This window comes from Macrobrachium rosenbergii, chromosome 54 (genome assembly GCF_040412425.1).
Source record: "Macrobrachium rosenbergii isolate ZJJX-2024 chromosome 54, ASM4041242v1, whole genome shotgun sequence".
Lineage (NCBI taxonomy): Eukaryota > Metazoa > Arthropoda > Malacostraca > Decapoda > Palaemonidae > Macrobrachium > Macrobrachium rosenbergii.
In genome coordinates, this window is record NC_089794.1 from 38,970,698 (window position 1) to 38,978,197 (window position 7,500).

At 37.1% G+C, this 7,500-nt stretch overlaps 1 protein-coding gene across 1 annotated transcript in view; it reads right to left on the reverse strand.

Annotated features, from left to right (window-relative positions):
- Positions 1-7,500, reverse strand: part of LOC136834998 (polypeptide N-acetylgalactosaminyltransferase 1-like) — a 286,103-nt gene that overhangs the window by 93,492 nt on the left and 185,111 nt on the right. The window lies entirely within an intron of this gene.

A 7,500-nucleotide genomic window follows, 5' to 3' on the forward strand; every position in this document is an offset into this window, starting at 1 on the left:
ATATATATGTATATGTATATGTGTATACACACACACCCACACATATATATAATACATATACAGTATATATATATATATATATATATATATATATATATATATATATATATATATATATATATATATATATATATATATATATATATATATATATATATTATATGTATATATATATGTCAACAGCTTTACAACACTAGTCGTTCGATCACCAAATTTTGTCAATACTGGGAATAGATGACCTTAAGACAAGCCGAACACCTTCGGTGGGCACATTAGCCCTTTGACTAACTATGGGCGTGAACCCTTCTAAGGAGAAATAGGCATATGGCATTATATATATATATATATATATATAGGCATATATATATATATATATATATATTTATATTTATCATTTAACGGGTATATATATATACAGGGTAAAATATTTATAATTTAACATGTGCAGAAAAATCCTCAGTGCAGAAAACTTCCAGAGTATTAGCCGCTATTATACGTATATTCTCAATCTTTATTCAAGATACGTAAAAAAAAAAAATGACGGCACAAAGATAATACTAAATTGATGAACCTGGTTAGTTATGAAATAGTAAAAACAAGTCATATAGTTCTTACTGCGGGCAATATTCCATTGTGTGAGAATTTTTTTTTATACATTCAAGGGATACTGCATTCTTTAAAGGATTTGCTTTGCAATTTTATATCCTTCAGAACCTTATTAAGTTATTTAACTTCTTATCATTACCATTATCTTGGATACAATATAAGAAATTGCGGTATAAAAAGACAAAATGGAACAACCGATGACAAGCAACTCAAACAATACTCTAGCAAGATATTTACATCACGTTAACAACAATTAAAAACAAAACAAGCTCAGGAAAAGATTCCTCACTGTTCAAGCTCAAACCAAAATTCTACTGCGTTCCACCTGGAGTGACAATAATCAACACACAAGAGAAAATGTAAGGAATCTCTTTTAAAATGATAAAACTCAAAATAATGAATACTCTTGGCAACACTACCCAAAAGAATATCAACCACAATATGAAGTACACATACACTAACTCCTGAACGTTAAAAATGACTTTTAATCAAAGATGAAAAATGCACATAAGCGAAGGAACACTGACTGGAATGTGCATGGATCAGATAATAACAGAATTCTTTAACTTGCAGACTATTATGCATAAGAAATCATGAATCAAAAGGAATACTAGAGGATTACACAAAGTCACCTACACGACCTTAAGACCACAGTTTAGTGACTTTAACACAACACATTAATGAATTGTAATATAACTTGAGCACGGCATTTTTCCATGGCAAAAAATAATGTGAATTAACACAACTCTGACTTATATTACTGGTATATTTGCTCCATTCCTATTCTTTTGTTTACTGTATCACAATCAGACAGAAATCGTAAAAATAAATACAAATGGTGATATCCTTTCTTGACTAGCCTGCCTAATCATACAAACACCGACTTAGTTAAGCTACAAGAAAATGGTACGGTCATCCAGACTCTTATGTTCATATACAACTACATCACAAATGAAATCAGTCAATAGAAAACATAAAAATAAATGAAGATTTAACAATACCATATGCTAGAGGGGAATTAGTCTACCTTTCACATTCAAGAAGTATAAGATTTTAACTCAACAGTATTCTAAAAATAATATAACTTACATTATATACAACAGAAATTTCTGTAATCAGATCCAAACATACATGTTACTAACGAAAAAAATCTAGGCTCACAATAATAGTTACACATAACTGAGAGTGGTGTTTAATGCCATTTATATGACACGGCAAATTATTCTTAGACCAGACCAAATGATAGAGCAAGGCTCTACACTGACAATTCTTCCCAGATATAACAACTCTTTTCATTATTTATAATCGCTAAAAGCGAATAAAGACTAGACGATGTTTGAGCGTGGGATCGTTAACAGTAACACTAGACGCCACTAGCCAAGGAGTTATAGACAGATTTACTTGCCTTTTGTTTCTTTCTGTATCACTTTCCCCCAAGAGGAAACTAAGCTTCTTCCTCTCTCTCACTGAACTCACGGAGAAGGGCATTTCCACCTATCAGTGATGCGCGCCTTCTGATAGTTCTATTTTTTGCTCACACTGGTCTGTACAGGAGGATGGAATGGTGGCTACTAGGTGGGAAAGGAAAGGCAGTCTCTGGTCTGGACAGGAGGATGGAATGATGGCTGCCAGGTGGAAAAGGAAAGGAAGTTTCTGGTCTGGACAGGAGATGGAATGATGGCTGCCAGGTGGAAAAGGAAAGGCAGTTTCTGGTCTGGACAGGAGGATGGAATGATGGCTGCCAGGTGGTCTGGACAGGAGATGGAATGATGGCTACTAGCTGGAAAAGGAAAGGCAGTTTCTGGTCTGGGCAGGAGGATGGAATGATGGTTACCAGTTGGGAAAGGAAATCAGTCTCTGGTCTGGACAGGAGGATGGAATGATGGCTGCCAGGTAGGAAAGGAACGGCAGTCTCTGGTCCGGACAGGAGGATGGAATGATGGCGACGAGGTGGGAAAGGAAAGGCAGTCTCTGGTCCGGACAGGAGGATGGAATGATGGCTACGAGGTGGGAAAGGAAAGGCAGTCTCTGGTCTGGAAGAGAAGATGAAACAGTTTGTACTCGCTGTCTCCTGTCCTCTCAAAGGCACAGGTATGATTTGGTAGGGACAGTTACGATGATGGATGGCCCTCTTCACGTTCACTGCTCCGATAGATGTTTTCTAAATGGTGGATTCAAGGAGATGGTTGTTGTTTATTAGCTCTGGCTTTTACACAAGATGGGAGCAAAGTTCTAGCCTTCGGTGGAATGACTGTTAGGTCTGATACAACAGTCTCCTTTGCCTTCTAAGGCACTAATCTGTTAGCTTCATTACTACCGCTCTAGTCCAGTCATGTTAACTGATGGTAAGGAGAAAGATGTGAACTTTTCTACCACTCTTGGGTCGAAACACTGTAGGATATGACGACCCAAGGGAAGATAACACGAGAAGCAGGGAGAAACTCAGTTTAGTTATGGCTAAACCTGGACATGCAAAAAATGAAATATGAAGAGATGACAAGGAAAAATATGAAAAATTAATTGTGGAAGCTATTTGACGTGATCTCATATATATATATATATATATATATATATATATATATATATATATATATATATATATATATATATATATATATATATATAAATAATATATATATATATATATATATATATATATATATATATATATATATATAAAATAACGGTATCTCGTCAGAATGACTTTCCTACATTATATTTTCGCATTTTTCTTTGTACTTTGAAAATGGAGGAAGGTCCGAAAATTGGTGTTGCTTCCTTTACATTAGACATTTGCATTTGATGAAAATGAAAAAAAGTCTGTGCCGAAAAAGCACACACACACACACATATATATATATATATATATATATATATATATATATATATATATATATATATATATATATATATATATATATATGTGTGTGTGTGTGTGTGTGTGTGTGTGTGTACAAATTGTAATACAATATCATTTTATGAAATAATGGGTCAATAAAACAATTTAGCATTCCCTCATTTCATAAACACACCACACATACACACATATATATATATGTATATACAGATATATAAACAATTACCCAAAAATACCTTATAACAGTAATAACCAAACGTAATGTTATGTTCAGACTGTACCGTGTATTCATGAAGTGTTCCTCCTCCAATTCGTTCAGCTCTAAGCCTGACATTGGAGGACAAATCCAGCACGCAGAGGCTCTCGACACCCGAAATGGCGGGGGGGGGGTTCATTTATCTTTGTAAAGCGTGCTCTGGGATCAAGCGGAATGATCTAACACGGTCGCCAATGAGGTCGCATTCATTTTGCAAACTGCGCGTTCAACATGCACACACAAACACATCGTTCGTGTGATCGGTAGCATTCTTGTCTCTCTGACAGGAGGTCCCAGGTTGGAGCCCCGGACGCAGATAATAGGACAGAGCAAGGATCTATTAAAATAAATTGTGTTGCATAAGGCCAGTAAAGTGTTCCTAAAGTAAAATCTGAGAATCAGAGCAGTAACACTTCACTGAGCCACTGTTCTCAAGGGAAAGAGGTGAATAGGCCTTGCTGAATAATATATCTATCATAATATATCTATCAACCTATATACATATATATATATATATATATATATATATATATATATATATATATATATATATATATATATATATATATATATATATATATATATAATTTGTGTATATGTATGTAGATATATACATATAATACACACACATACAAATATATATATTTACATATATATAATAAACCTCTGAAAGTGCAGTCAACCACTGTGATAACTACTGCTGATGGTAAAGCGCTCTTATCTCTTTTATTACGTCCGCGGACCGCTTCTGGCCTCCTGCTCAACATTCTACCCAGCTGTGAATAGGCATCAACGTCTGCTGGAATCAATATATGGACGTGGGACTAGCATCCTCATCCCTCAAGACTTAGTGAGAGAAGGGGGGGGGGTTCAACCACATATCAAGCTGTACACACAGGTGCACATACGTACATAACACCAATCATCAGTATCAGCCGAACGAATTCCCCAATACGTCCTTCACTTATCCGGCGGAGAGAGACTGAAGAAAACTCCTGTCGAATTCGTCGCTCTTATACAAATTCGAGTCCTCATTAAAATTCCAATCTCGGGTCTGACTCTGCCTGCGGAATATGTCCTCGAGGGCCTTCCAAGTCTGCCACCGTCCCGGTCGATGAGGAGACCACATATCTTAAACTTATTTGACGGCCGTTTCGGATATTGGGCGTCGACAAATCCCCACTTTCTCCGGAATGGGGTTTAGTGTGATGGACGTCATGTGTATTATGTAATGTGGGTCTTACGCAAGTTTGGAGGTGTATGAATATATCTGTTTATCTATCAGTCTATCTATCTATCTATTTATATATACATACACACATACATATATATATAATGTATATATATAAAATAAATGTACAAATACATAAATACCTAAAGAGAGAGAGAGAGAGAGAGAGAGAGAGAGAGAGAGAGAGAGAGAGTCTCTTGTTTCTTCATCACAAAAAGACCAAAACTGGCCAACTCCTTTAGACAAAAAATTAATTTCTGGACAACAAAAATTCTAGTACAATCACATTAGTTGCTCTCGGGTATTCCGCATATTTTATTCTTTTTATTTCAACTCCAGTTGCATGAACACGAAACACCTCCGAGGCTACGGCAACCCAGAGTAAATGGGGAAACTACCAGGCCTCCTTATTCTACATCTACTCCTTGTAAGTGCAGATGAAGGGACTGCTGTAGCACCCTGCAGGTCACTGAATCTCACACTGACTTCATGCAGTAAATGTGGGTTTGCCCAACGCATCCCACACTTGCTCAGTTGGGTAAATTTGGATTGGGGAAGGTTGTAGCACCAGACAGATCACCTACAGTAATCTCTCTTTCCACTCTTCAGAGTAAAGGTGGGTTATGGAAGTGCGTGGTACCCACCAAGTCACCGAATCCAACATTCGCTCAGAGGAATAAATGAGGGTTGAGAGAAGTTGTAACACCTGCAAGGCCAGCCAGTCTCAAATTTACTTTGTAAGGTAAATGTAAGGTTTTGTACAGCTGTAAAACCTGACAGGCTAATGATTCAACGTTTACTCTACACATTAATAAAATTACGGGAAGGTTATAGAAGCCTAGGAATATGCAAGTTGGGAGAAAATTCCAAAAAATGAAGCATACGGAAAGAAACGGGGGCAACTTCAGCAAGGTAATAGGCTAACATTTGGGAATATCGACCGTGTTATTCAAAGGCCAATTAATATCCGTATCGGACCCAGGCTTGAAGGGAGCAAGAAAAAAGGAGGAAAGAGGGCTAACGTCACAACTCCCATGGTGACCTAACGATTGGTTGCAGCTTTCTTACCTAAGTCGGTATAAATGGACGTTATTGTCCCTCTGTCATTTACACTCAGGCCTTTGGCGATCCCATCCAAGAACACTAGATGGAGACCGATAGTTGCCACTTGACAACCAGCCTCCTTTTAGGTGGAACCATCTCCTTCGCCGGCAAGTTGAACCAGGACAACAGAGTGGGACCACTGTCTTCTGCAGGGGTAGATATGGAATCCTTTTCTGCCTGTCTAATGCGTTCAGAACTAAGCCTTTCCTTTCTGGGGGAGTAGCTCAGCACTTAATTAAATTATCTTACACAAGGCAGTGGAGATACAAACCCTATCAAGAAAGGGTTGGAGATAATAATAACTCTTTATGAAGAGTAATCTGTCGCTTAGTTTTTCGTTTCATATTATTTACTTTCATTCTTTTCTACTTCTGCTTGTTGCACTTTCCCATATTGCCTACCTACCAGAGAGCATTGTTCTTCCCTGAATAACTAATACAACGGATAACGAACTTAAAACAGCAATTTTCGAAAATGTAATTAGGTTCACAAAACCTAATTACAGCAAAAGGCCTGAAGTTCTGCACACAAAGAATCATTTTAAGTATGCTAGCTTTCAAGCACTCTGAGAGAGAGAGAGAGAGAGAGAGAGAGAGAGAGAGAGAGAGAGAGAGAGAAATACTTTTTTACGCTCCCGTCAGGAGATGAGCCCAGCTAATTGCCGACAGATGGCCATCAGTCGATTTACAATTGCCCGACTGCCTAACAGTTCTTTCCAGCCGCAAAACTGGCCTACGTAACGTCTCCGACACAACGCGTAAGTTTTCAGTGGCAATTCTTAGTTGCAATTCAAAAGCAAATGTGGAACTGCTATTTTTACGGTCTCCAATATATAATAACTTTACACTCTTGACTTTATTGCTGTGACCCGAATAAAAATGAACATGGAAATGTTGGTGGACTTTCTGCACGCACTGTATTTAAACCCATCAATAGATCTATAGATTAGGCAATACAAAAAGGGTGTGCAACCATACTTTTCCATTTCCACAGTTAATTTCATTGATGGCACTAATTCATTTAATCTGACAGAGAAGTTATTTACATTTTCGTTACCTGGCCAAACACATCTGCCGTCCACATACCTAAACCATACTACATTGCGTGGAATGATTTTGTTTTATATATTGCTGTCGAAAAATACCATATTCAAATTACTTAACACTGGGAATAACGGGTTACCCATTGCCACACAAAAATTTTGAGAGTAAAATTTCCCGTTCAATTCAGACTTATATTCTTTGGTCATAGGCGTTGCAAAGCCAGTTTAAAGAGCTTAATCAAATTTACATGACATATTTAGTATTAATTGACTGATTTACGAAATGTAGGCTGTCAGACCAAGTATTGGAGCATTTTCAGCCATTCAGTGTTTAAGCCAGTGAAAAGAGTTAGTTGGAGAGGGTGGACAGCAAAATAAACGAATCCAGAAAAGAAAGGAAATGA